This window comes from Chenopodium quinoa, unplaced genomic scaffold (assembly GCF_001683475.1).
Source record: "Chenopodium quinoa cultivar QQ74 unplaced genomic scaffold, ASM168347v1, whole genome shotgun sequence".
Lineage (NCBI taxonomy): Eukaryota > Viridiplantae > Streptophyta > Magnoliopsida > Caryophyllales > Amaranthaceae > Chenopodium > Chenopodium quinoa.
The window spans coordinates 1-12,709 of NW_018745234.1; the positions used below are offsets into that span (position 1 = coordinate 1).

General features: G+C 33.3%; 2 pseudogenes; both read left to right on the top strand.

Moving 5' to 3' along the window:
* The first annotated feature begins 968 nt into the window (after nucleotides 1-968).
* LOC110711092 lies at nucleotides 969-6,082 on the top strand (annotated as a pseudogene).
* A 1,312-nt stretch (nucleotides 6,083-7,394) lies between these two features.
* On the top strand, nucleotides 7,395-10,973 carry LOC110711091 (annotated as a pseudogene).
* Nucleotides 10,974-12,709: the final 1,736 nt, after the last annotated feature.

Genomic DNA, 12,709 nt, shown 5'->3' on the forward strand with positions numbered 1-12,709 from the left:
TTTGTTTAGATAAAGAGTTGTAGGAAGAGAAAGGGAAGGGTTCGAGGGAGAGATTCATTTTCCTTTCCTCTTCAACTAACACTTTCCCCTCCAAAAATGTAATGATTTGGATGAAAATGGAGCTCTATTTCCTTCATCCCTTTCCTTCTCGTCCCCTTCCTTTTTTTCCCTCCCCTTCCTCTTTTACGCTATCAAAACTTGTGCTCCTACGTTATGGTTATTACATGTGTTTTCCAATGCTTTCCATTTCATTTTTTTGCCCTTTTGCATCTTCCTTTGTTTTTCGTTCCTTTTCTTTGACCTCCTAATTTAATCTTTTTCTCACTATCAATTCATCTTATCCTACAATTTATCGACATTTATACTTGCTCTTACTTTATACACATTTTCTTACACCCATTACATTTTCTTACTTTCCACGATACTCGATCGAATTTATTGAATCTACACTAAATGAATATAACATATACAAAAAAAAAAGTTATGAAAGTTGACATTATACTTATTAAAATCATAATTCTGAGTATATGTCAAAGTTTTTCTAAATTCAAAACAAACATATTTTAAGGGGAATGCATAAAGACAATATGCTCCAACATCAAACTAAAAAGGCCAAATAAATGGAACAGAAAAAAATTGAACATAATCCAACAAAAATTAACAAAATTACTTTTCATCAAATGACAATACATGAAATGAATTTAGCCTTTAAAATAAAAGAAACTCTTTACTCTTTTTTTACTAAAAACCCCTTCTTCTTCCCCCCTTAAATTATTTCCTTTTTTTAGTACATTTTCAGATTTTCTTACACTACCACCAACATCTTCTAGCACCCTCTCCTTAATCCTTATATTTCTTCAATCAAACCCACTTCAAAATTTCAACTTATTTATTAATACCCAATATTTTCCTTCATAATATAATTTGTTTCTTACACATATTTTTATTTTTTTTATTTTGGAATTTAAGACCAAAAAAGTATAAAAAAAATGGAGTTGGGTATGATTTCAATGATAACAATTTCAATTTTAGTTGGGTTGATGATTTGGTTACTAAATTTCTTGTTGAGAAGAGTAAATTATTGGTGTATGAATCAAAACTTGGAACTATGAAGCATGAATTGCCACCAGGTGATCTGGGTTTGCCATTTATTGGAAATATGTGGTCTTTTCTCAGAGCTTTCAAGTCTGCTAATCCTGATTCTTCCTCAATTCTTACATTACCAGGTTCTTTTTTTTTTTATCACTTCCTCTTTTTTTTTTTTTTTTTTTAATTTTTTTTTTTTGGATACTCCTTTCGTTTTTTTAATATCGCATCACTTGTATGAAGTTTTACAAATATTGTATCACTTTCATTTTAGGACAAAAATATCTATGTTTAGACTGCAAATACCCAACATACCCTTACTTTTTGACATTTACTTTTATCTTATCTTTACATTACATGGACAATTTTGTATTTTTACATTTCTCTCTCTTACTGTTTTCCATTACCAAATTTTTTCCTCCCAAACCCTTATGATGCAATAAAAAAAGAACGGAAGATGTATATGAAATGTGTCATGTTTTGGGTTAGACCAGTTTGATCGTTTATTTGATGGGTGAGAGTGTGAGACGCGTAATAAGTCACCCCGATGATGAATATTGATGTATAGTAAATACGGAGTATGAATATTGCTGGTTCAGTAAAAAAAATCCAAGATGAGTTTATGGCGTTGAGATTTTGTTAATTTTTATTTCTTAAGCATTATTATTTTTACTCATTAAATTTGTGAGGAAATGTGCTAAACCCATTTTCTGGGTATCAATGACTTTGCTTAAACATAGGTACATTACTAGCTATGAACCATAAGAATAAAATTCATGTGGTACTAAGAACAATTTTTATGGTTAATAGGATGTTATGAGTTACTTCCTCCGTTTTTTTAATACTTGCAACACTTTCCTAAAATAAAAATGCCACAATACCTGCAACACACTATAATTGGAAAGTTATTTTGTGAAAAAAGTGTACTATTTCCCTTATTTAAAGTACATGATCCACTGAATTATACTTTTAACAATCTCTCACCCATTTTAAAGTACTCCGTATATTAAACCATGTAATCACTTTTCTTAAATACCGTGAAAAAGTTTGTGACTGTGTATTGCAAGATTTGCAACTATTAAAAAATGGAGGAAGAATGACTCATGTCTTATGACTTATCTAGTAACAATGCGCAACTTTTAAGAAGAGGTTTGAGTGACTTTTTGGTTTTTATTTTGATTAAGGTCGCTTTAATTTAGTGGGTATATTTTAGATTGACAATGTCTTATTCCCGAGCTAAGTGTATCCAAAGAAATTTATTTATTGATCAGTTTTGCTCATTTGTAATGGACAAACAAAAAACACTGAGATATCCCTAACTTTAGGAGTACTTGAAAGCAGCTAATAATTTGCAAAAGAATAGGGTTTAAGTTACGTGTAACCTTGTTTAAGAATGTCTGTATACATATATTATATACAAAACAAAGTTAATAAATTCATGTAGTTCCATAACTACTAGCATAAACAATAAAAAACTGAAAATTAAGAATATAAATATATCTCTAATTTAGTTGTTAGAATATTTTTAAGTATTTCACTTAAAATAAGTAAACAAACTTGAGGGATGTGGACAAATATGAATCACATTAAGTGAAGGTTAAAGTGTGTATATCTGCACGTTTGTGTGCGTTTGGCAATTGCCCTTTCAGCCAAATACTCAAATACAAGACAGAAATAAGAATAGATTTATAGCATTGATTTTCACCCTTTTTGGTAAAGGACAAAATAGGTCTATCTTATAGATCAAGAAAATAATACAAATTTGTTCCTACAAAATTTGTCATTTTGCTTTGTACTTTATGTGTGGACTGGATGTCGAGCGACGAGGAGTGATAAGGCGTAGTCTTTAGAGAGAAAGCCACAAGGGACGACAAATAATGTAGACGGAATTTAATCTCAAAATGCTGTCTTAATACCTTAACCTCAAAACTTTGATAACAACAAAGTTTTATGTCGGGTTGTGTATGTAGTGCAGTTATAATTTATATTGGGTTTCAATCAATTTGCTAAATTGTAAAGTATCCTAAAAGTTGCAATTTCATACTGGACGACAACCTTTGATGGGTCCTCAAATCAAACTCATAACTTTGGCTACTTTGGGCCTCTCTACTTTTCTGACCACTCTAAGTTGTATTGTGCAAAATGCCAACACTTATATAGGGAACCAATAAAATCTTTGAGGTCAGATTTAGATTTTAGAGTTGGATTTATTAATCTATACTATTATATTAGAAAGCATTTGTCTCGTCTATTGCTTCGTAACTTGACATTCTCAAACCAGAATTACTCGAATCCATGACTTGTGTTTGTGTAAGAACAGTTTTCGACAACCAATCCAATAAGAGGATTGATGTCGACAAGGAAAAAAAAAAAAAAAAACTGTTTTTCATGAATGTAGTTCGGATCCCTCAGAACAAATGCTAATTAACTAATTATACTGGCGTTATCAAAATGGACTATACGTTGAAACAGAAGAGGTATCATCATCTTTCTGAATCAACGTGATGTATATTTAAATGGTGTGATTGAACTTTATGATACTTGTGACCTTTAAACAATAATTTTTTTTTTATATATTATACATGATTATAGTTTATAGAAGCTTAATGATGATGAATGTTAGCTGATACATTAAGTTTGGGCAGATTTGGTAAGACAGGAGTTTACAAAGCGTTCATGTTTGGCAACCCAAGTGTTATTGTTACCATAGCTGAAACATGCAGAAAAGTGTTAAATGATGATGAACATTTCAAGCCTGGTTGGCCTGTTTCAACTTTGAAGTTGATTGGTACTAAATCCTTCGTTTCCATTTCCTATGAAGAGCATAAGCGTCTAAGGAGGTTAACTTCTGCTCCCATCAATGGACACGAAGCTCTATCAGAATACATCGAATACATAGAAGACATTGTGAAATCTGCTTTAGAAAATTGGTGCATGATGGGAGAAATCGAGTTTCTTACACAGCTTCGGAAGTTGACTTTCAAAATAATTATGTATATCTTTCTGAGCTCAGAGAGTGAACCTGTAATAGAGGCATTAGAAAGAGAGTACACAAGACTCAACTACGGTGTTAGAGCTATGGCGATCAATATCCCTGGTTTTGCTTACCATGAAGCTCTCAAGGTATGATTGACGTAGATTTTGTTCCTTTCATATCATACATGTTCACTTAGAGCTTTTCGGAAAAATTAGTTGCCATATAACCTCTTTAACACACTATCTTGACCTCGTTAACAACTACACTTCATCAAACACCATATTTAACTTCAGTTGAGTTTTGACTTGTAGTAAAAAATGTTGGAATTTTACTAGGCTCGAAAGAAACTTGTGGCCGTGTTTCAATCTATAATAGATGAACGAAGGGCACTAAAAAGGGATGGAGTTGCTATCAAGGCCAAGAAAGATATGATGGATGCTTTGCTTGAGGTTGAAGATGAGAACGGAAGAAAATTGACAGATGAAGAGATCATTGATCTATTAGTGATGTACTTGAATGCTGGGCACGAGTCATCAGGTCATACCTTGATGTGGGCTACTGTCTTGTTGCAGAAACACCCTGAATTTATGCAGAAAGCCAAGGTATAAGAACTCTTCTCTGCTTGCACTTCACTTATAGGAATTGCACTTCACTTCAGAAACATGATGGTATTGAAGATGCTGAAAATCAAATTTACGTGTTCAAAAACTGAACTTTCCAGGCTGAGCAAGAAGAGATTGTGAAAAATATGCCAGCAGGACAGAAAAGATTGACTCTGAAAGAATTCAGACAGATGACTTATCTTTCGCAGGTATGTAAATTGTGCTTGTGTCTCCTTTTCCCGCTATCTTTGAGTTTCTAATTTATTGTGTATACTCTGTGAAATCAAGGTAGTAGATGAAACACTTCGGTGGTTAACATTCTCACTTGTAGTCTTTCGAGAGGCATTGTCAGATGTCAAGATGAATGGTCAGTACTACATGAAAGCTTAGCCTTTGTTTTCCTCTTCAAAACTTTTGAGTATATAAACTCTCCTCAAATTTTACTGATCTTGTGGATTGGGAGAACGGACCATTACGTAATCGTTTTGGTTCTGATTGGTTTTGGTTTAGTATGTTTTTCAATTTGGCATTGAAGTTAACACAAGAAATTTGGGTATGATTTCAGGCTATACAATTCCTAAAGGATGGAAAGTATTGGTTTGGTTTAGAACTTGTCACTTGGATCCTGAAACCTGGCCAGAACCTTTGAAGTTCAATCCTTCGAGATGGGATGTAAGTTACAAACACAAAACTCGTTCGTTTTCTTTTTTTACCTTCATTGCCAAATATGTGCAAACAAAATCTGTTGATCAACACTGAAGTTATATATTCTATAGGGATTTATCCCTAGACTAGGAACTTTTCTTCCCTTTGGTGCTGGAGCAGGCTGTGTCCCGGAAATGATCTCGCCAAGTTAGAGATATCGATTTTTCTTCACTATTTTCTCCTCAATTACAGGTATTAGATTATGAAGATTGTTAAGTTTTTGAATTATTTTCATGCACAACGTTTGATTTTTACAGTAAGACCATGTTCTGCAGGCTGGACGTAGTAAATCCTGACTGCACCGTGCAGTACTTACCACATAAAAGACCGAAAGATAACTGCTTGGCGAAAGTCAGAAGGATCTAAGCAGGGATCAGTAGCATAAACATGACAGTTTGAGACCCCCTACTTACATTAATCACATATTTTAACAAACAATTAAGTGAATTTGTGAGAACAAATATATTCTGGTAGATCTTGTGTTCTGTAATCTGATTATGAAGCAAGGTCTACTCCAACTAAAAATAGTCCGAGTACTATTTTAGTCAGAGTATTACATTCTTTGCTTGTGTACTTTTGCTCAGGCTGATAATATGGCTTATATGGTGTATACTATATGAGGCTTAGAACTAGGAATGTCAATGTGACAAGTTGGATTATCTGTCCATTTCTTCTTCAATAATGCAGTTACTAACTTACTATGCGTGAAAAAGTTGAATGGAATAAAGTACTCTCTTTGTTCGTGTATAATTAAGGATATGACATGATTTTACAAAAGGACCTGATAAAGCTGTACAACGGAATACTCCATAGCAATTAAGCTGTGATACTCTATAAGCATAAATAGTTCTCTACTGCTCCATCCTCAAAAGAAGATTCATTTAAATGTTTTGAGTGCACATACTAATTTACTCAACGACTATAATACTAATTGGGGGGTTATACTAAACAATGTTGCTACTGTAGAGTATAGGCTGACATGAGTGACATCGGAGGCTACAGCTAGCCTCCCCTACAGGCTACAGCCATCACCAGTCCGAGCCCCCTATAGCCCGAGCCCCACCCACCCATATCGTGTTGGACACAGGCTCGGGTACGCGTCAAAGACAGTAGACTAACAAAAACAATTGTTGTTCACTTAAATAACATATTAACGTAGAAAATTAATAATCTCCCTCAATATTAAGGTTATGTTCAGTTTGGCCTATCTAAACAAGTACGATGTATATGCTTAATCCAGAAAATATTAGATCAGATTAAATCAGATTATATATTTTTATTTGCGTAAACTTATCATTAAATATCTTTAGTTTCTTAGTCTTAATAAATCTGTAATTTTTTTGTTTGAAACACATTAATACGAATTCAATGACATCTTTGGGGGTGATACAACATGTGATTGAATCCATCCAAAAAATACAGTAGGAATGTCGTGGTTCCTAGATATCCAAAAAACTAATAGGACAGTTGGATGTCTGACTTGATATCTCTTTCATTTGTTTCCTTAAAATTTTAAATTGAAATCTACCCACTAATTAAAAATTTCAGTAATTAAGGAAAGAAATCAAAGATAGGATCAAGCTAATCCTTAGAAAATAAATCAAACATAAAGGGAAACAAATCAAGCTAATTAAATCTTTTCAAAAAAAAAAAAATATCAAGCTAATTAAATCATAAAACCAAGCAACCAATGAGGGAGCAACAAATAAACAAAAAGAGGATAGAAAAAGAAAAAAAGAAATTAAACAAAATCAGCATACCACTTAATCCTTGCTTCACCATCAATATAAACCCCTACACTATTTTCATTTACATTCACAAAAACTATATTCATTTCATCATTTCTCAAAGGTATATTTGTTTTAATATTGTAACCATTATTAATTTTTCATATTATAACTTGCAATATAGACGCTTACACCTTCTGTTCGAAACTAATTGTCATGTAATAGATTTATCATTTTGTGACAATTAGATCCGGATGGAGGGATCGGATTATATATTAAGCTTAACTATTAATTATATTTTTTTTGGGTTTGTGTAGGTGTTGAAAAAAGGTTATAGAAAGATGGACTTCAACTTTGTTTCGAAGTTGGCAATCTTCACTATGGGGTTATTATGGGTAATAAATTTGGTGCTAAGAAAAGTTCATGGTTGGATACATGAATCAAAACTTGGAAATAAAAGGTATAGTCTGCCACCAGGTGACTTTGGCTTGCCTATCATAGGCAACATGTGGTCTTTCCTGGCCGCTTTTAAGTCCTCTAATCCAGACTCCTTTCTCAACTCCTTCTTCACCAGGTTATCCCTTTATCTATTCTCTCGTCACTTTATTAAAGCAATTTATTACTTTTATTAGAATGATATCAATCGTGCCATATTAAATAAAAAAATTCATATCAACCTACGGTCAAATTTTCTTATTTGCGTATGCTTATGTCCACTCTTCATAATTTTGTGTTTAAAAAAAAAAGTATTTTTTTTGAAGACAAATGCGGGAAATTAATTTATTAAGTCTAGATCTGTCAAAGTTTGTAGACTTTGGGGGAAAGAGTTCGTACAAATAAATTCATCGCTAAAACCCGTATCCCATCTAGCTACTAAATGAGCTACCGTATTTCCCTGTATATGAACACAATGAAAAAAGTATTTGCACATGGTATATTTAATTTTAATAGAAAACCTATTTAAAATTGTTTTTTTTTGTTGTTGTTGTTTAATAATTTTTTTAACGGGAAATAATAATCATTATATAATAGCCATACGACATCTACAATATTAAAGATATGTAAACCAAAAATCTAGAGAAAATACCATGACTTTTACAATCAAAATCATAACTAATTTGCATATTTGGCGTAGCTCATACTCCACCGCTTCAAGCTTGACGCGAGCAATGATTTTCGATGTCTCGACCTTCGCAATCTGAGCTGACGTTTTGATTGAAAAGTTGATGACAAGCCCCAAAACCCATAGGATTCCAAATCACCTTCCCAATTATTATAAGAACCCTAAAAATAAAATTCTCATTCATGGATGAGAATCAAAAACCCAGAAATTGGAAAAATCTAGAAATTGGGACAGACTCTCACAGATGGAGAGAACAAAACAAACCAAAATGTAAAACAAAGCAAAAAACTAAATTAAATAAAAGAAAAAGGATTGAAAATAGTCTAATTAGAATTCGAAATTAGACTATTTCCGGCCTAAACGGCCAAGAAAACTAAAATCCTAGAACAGAGAGGAGAGAGCGAAAAGAAAAAGTGGGGCGAGAAGAGTGGTTTTGTTGTTGTTTAATATTAGTCTTTGCAAATTGTACTTTTATTAAAAAAAAAAAAAAAACGGTTTTACATGTATATCAAGTTTACGTTCATGATGGTAATAAGATAACCAGTGGGTTAGTTTGGCCCAATCCCCACCCGGGAAGCCTAATTAATAGCCCAATCAAGGCTTGCCTCAGGCCGTCATTGATGAAGGCTGGTGGACTGGCGCACTTATGACTTTGATTTCGTATATATGGGCTCAAACCCACCTTAGATTCCTAGACCGAATTTGTTGATTTATTTATTATTTTTTTTAAAAGAAAAATACGTCAAGATTAAGAGATTGTTCTCTCTGGATTGAAATTTGCTCATTTAGTGATTAAATTGAAAATGTATGAACATTTTTACTTTACTTTAGTTTACTTGTACATTTAACATTTGATTATACATTTGGTTGTGCAGATTTTGGCAAAACAGGAATTTACAAAGCATTCATGTTTGGGAGTCCAAGCATAATTGTTACAACACCTGAGATATGCAGGAAAGTCTTGAATGATGATGAGCATTTCAAGCCTGGCTGGCCGCTTTCAACAACAGAGTTGATCGGTAGAAAGTCCTTCATTGCTATCCCCTTCGAAGAGCACAAGCGTCTTAGAAAATTAACCGCCGCTCCTATCAATGGACATGAAGCACTATCAAACTACATAGAGTACATTGAAGATATCTCAATAACTACTTTGGATAAGTTGAGCACTATCAAACTTCGTGAGCTAACTTTTCGTATCATCATTTACATCTTTCTGAGTTCAGAAAGTGAGCCTATCTTGTAGGCTTTAGAAAAGGAGTACACAACGCTTAACCACGGTGTTAGAGCAATGGCCATTAATATCCCTGGATTTGCATACCATAGGGCACTTAAGGTATTAGATAATTTGTTTATGTTTTTAACATTTCAAATATGCTTGTTTTAGTCAATTCCTCCAATCTAGTGTATTTGATTATGGATGAAAATTTTCATTAGGCTCGGAAAAACCTCGTGGCAGTGTTTCAAGCTACAATAGATGAACGAAGGGCGCTAAAGAGAGATGGTGTTGCTATCAAAGCCAAGAGAGATATAATGGATGATTTACTTGAAGTTGAAGATGAAAATGGGAGAAAATTGACTGATGAAGAAATTACAGATCTATTAATCATGTATTTAAATGCATGACATGAATCATCTGCTCATACCATTATGTGGGCTACTGTCTTATTACAGCAAAACCCTGAATATTTACAGAAAGCCAAGGTACTAAAACACTTCAGATCTTACATTTTATTTATGAGTAATTAGATATGAGTCAGTTTTTGCCACGTCTATTCTTAACCACTTTAGATAACAATCATAATTCTATGCTTTACCAAATCGCTTCAGGCAGAGCAAGAAGAGATTATAAAGAACAGACCAGCAGGACAGAAAGGACTAACTCTGAAAGAAACCAGAAAAATGACTTATTTGTCTCAGGTAAGTACTCATTCCTCCCGACATCCCACCCTATCTTGAGCTTGCATTCTTAGCTAAACTAACCATTTCTTTTACAAAATCAAGGTCGTAGATGAAACGCTTAGGTGGGTGACATTCTCATTCGTAGTTTTTCGTGAGGCGATATCAGACTTCAAGATAAATGGTTAGTAAGAGATTCAAAACACATTTTTCTTGCACATTGTAAAAATATTTAAATCCTAACAAAAGAAAGTTTTACAGGCTATACTATTCCTAAAGGATGGAGAGTGTTGACATGGTTTAGGACTTGCCATTTAGATCCGGAAGTTTGGCCCGAGCCTATGAAGTTCAATCCCTCCAGATGGGATGTAAGTTAAATCAACACATACTCGCTCCATATCACACAAAAACTAAATACTACATATATGTTGTAGGACCTTGCTCCAAAAGCTGGGACTTTCCTTCCCTTTGGTGCTGGGAGCAGGCTGTGTCCTGGAAACGATCTCGCCAAACTCGAAATTTCAATCTTTCTCCATCATTTCCTCCTTAATTACAGGTAATTAGAATATCTTTATAGTTTTTTTTCACCTAAAATCATGCACTGGGCTTAATTTTTGTGGCAAAAATATGTTATGCAGGTTGGAAAGGACCAATCCGAGTGCCTGGTGCAGTTCTTGCCCCATAGAAGACCAAAGGATGCCTGCTTAGCTAGAGTCAAAAAGATATGAGCTGCTTTCATTTAAGTTCTGTAGAAAATAAAGCAAGGAGTTGTATCGTTTATTTGAGACTGATGCTTAGACCACAACTTATTCTAGTAATGTTTTATATTTCGGATTTTGTAATGAATTCATGCTTTGAACAATTTGGTTTGAGTAATATTATGCATTTATGCCACCTCCTTGAGAAAAAATTATTGCGTCGCAATTAAAATTTTGTTGTATAAAATTATGATGTATATGCTTATTCTAGAAATAATTAGATAAGATTATATCAAATCAAATACTAATTCCGTTACTTTTTAGATGTAACAAAAGGCAAACTCCTTTATTGCATGTAAAAAGTGATGGAGGTAGTATTTTTATTTGCGTTTATTTAACATAAAACATCTTTAATTCTGTAGTGAAGAGAAATTTGTATAAACTTTAACTTGTCTTTCTCGTTAACTCATCAAAGAATATATAAAGTTACAATATTCCTTCTTTCAGAAAAAAAATAAAAAAATTACAATATTCCTAACCCTAGAAAAAATGATATACTAGGAAACTAGGATAATCACCAAAATACATAATAATATTCACGAATCTATATCCTAATAAATATACCACAAGATATTCTCAAAATATATTATAAGATATTATCTCAATACCCCCTCAAGTTGCAGCATGTGGTTTAATTTAAAAATGCCCAACTTGAAAAGAAGAAAGTCAAATTGGGTTCTCCGAGAGCTTTTGCAAAAATGTCGGCAAGTTGAGAAGTCGAAACATGGGACGGAAAAATCAAGCCTTCATTTAATCGCATCTCGAACAAGTGACAACAACCTAATGTGCTTTGTTTGTTCACGAAAAAAAGGATTTTTTGCAATGTATAACGCTGTAGAACCTAAAAATGTCTCCCAAATCGAAACCCGATGATGAGAAAAACCTTCTATCGCCATTTGGTTCGAGTAGAGTATTGAAAAAAAGGAACACTTGATTCTTTCTTAGAAATCCATTCCATTTACATTTCCTATCATTTCACAAGCCATTCTAGCCATTTTAATAGCCCAAACACTTTTCATAGCCCAAAACCCACATATCTTAGCCCAATTTCATATTTTCATAACTACGGTCCCGAAACCGAGCAAATATGATTTTTGATCCTCATAATTTTTATCCAAATTAAATCTTACATGGTTGGATAACCCTTAAAATAATCTTTTTAATGATATATCATAAGCCCAATTCTAAGCTATAATGAAAAAGATATGATTGAAATACCAAATTCTATCCAAAACCGACACCCTTACACTATTTGATCTAGAAAAGATATTGACTTGATGTTTCCAACGATATATTATTTGCCTTAATTCAAGTTCGGATCAAAAGTTATGATAAAAACAAAAACCGCAAAAACTGGAATTTCGCCGCGGCGCACCAAAAATGCTGCGACGCGGCAGACTTTGTCGCTTAGCAACATAAATGTTGTGACACGGAAATGGCTGATGTGGCATGGTGGTTTTGTGGTTTTGGCGATACAATTTCTATCTTTTTCCCGTTTTATTCCTGTACATACCGTAGCTTTTCAAAGGTTACATACACCTTTTTCTGCTCACCTTTACTCTAATACTTTTATTTGCTTAATCTTTCATCCTTCTAAACCTTTCAAAATTCCTCGTTCAAGTGTTCCTAGACATCAATGCTTCACACAAAGCTCTATCGGCGGTCCACGCGCGTGAAAGGTTGATCATAAACCCTGAGGGTTTCAATCTAAATTCAATTCAATTTGTTTTCTTTAATTTAATTTAGTTTATTTTGATTTATGTATTTTATTGAACTTTACTAACCGTTTATTCATGATATAGTTGCAAGGTTTCGCAATCGAAGTAAGTTGATTT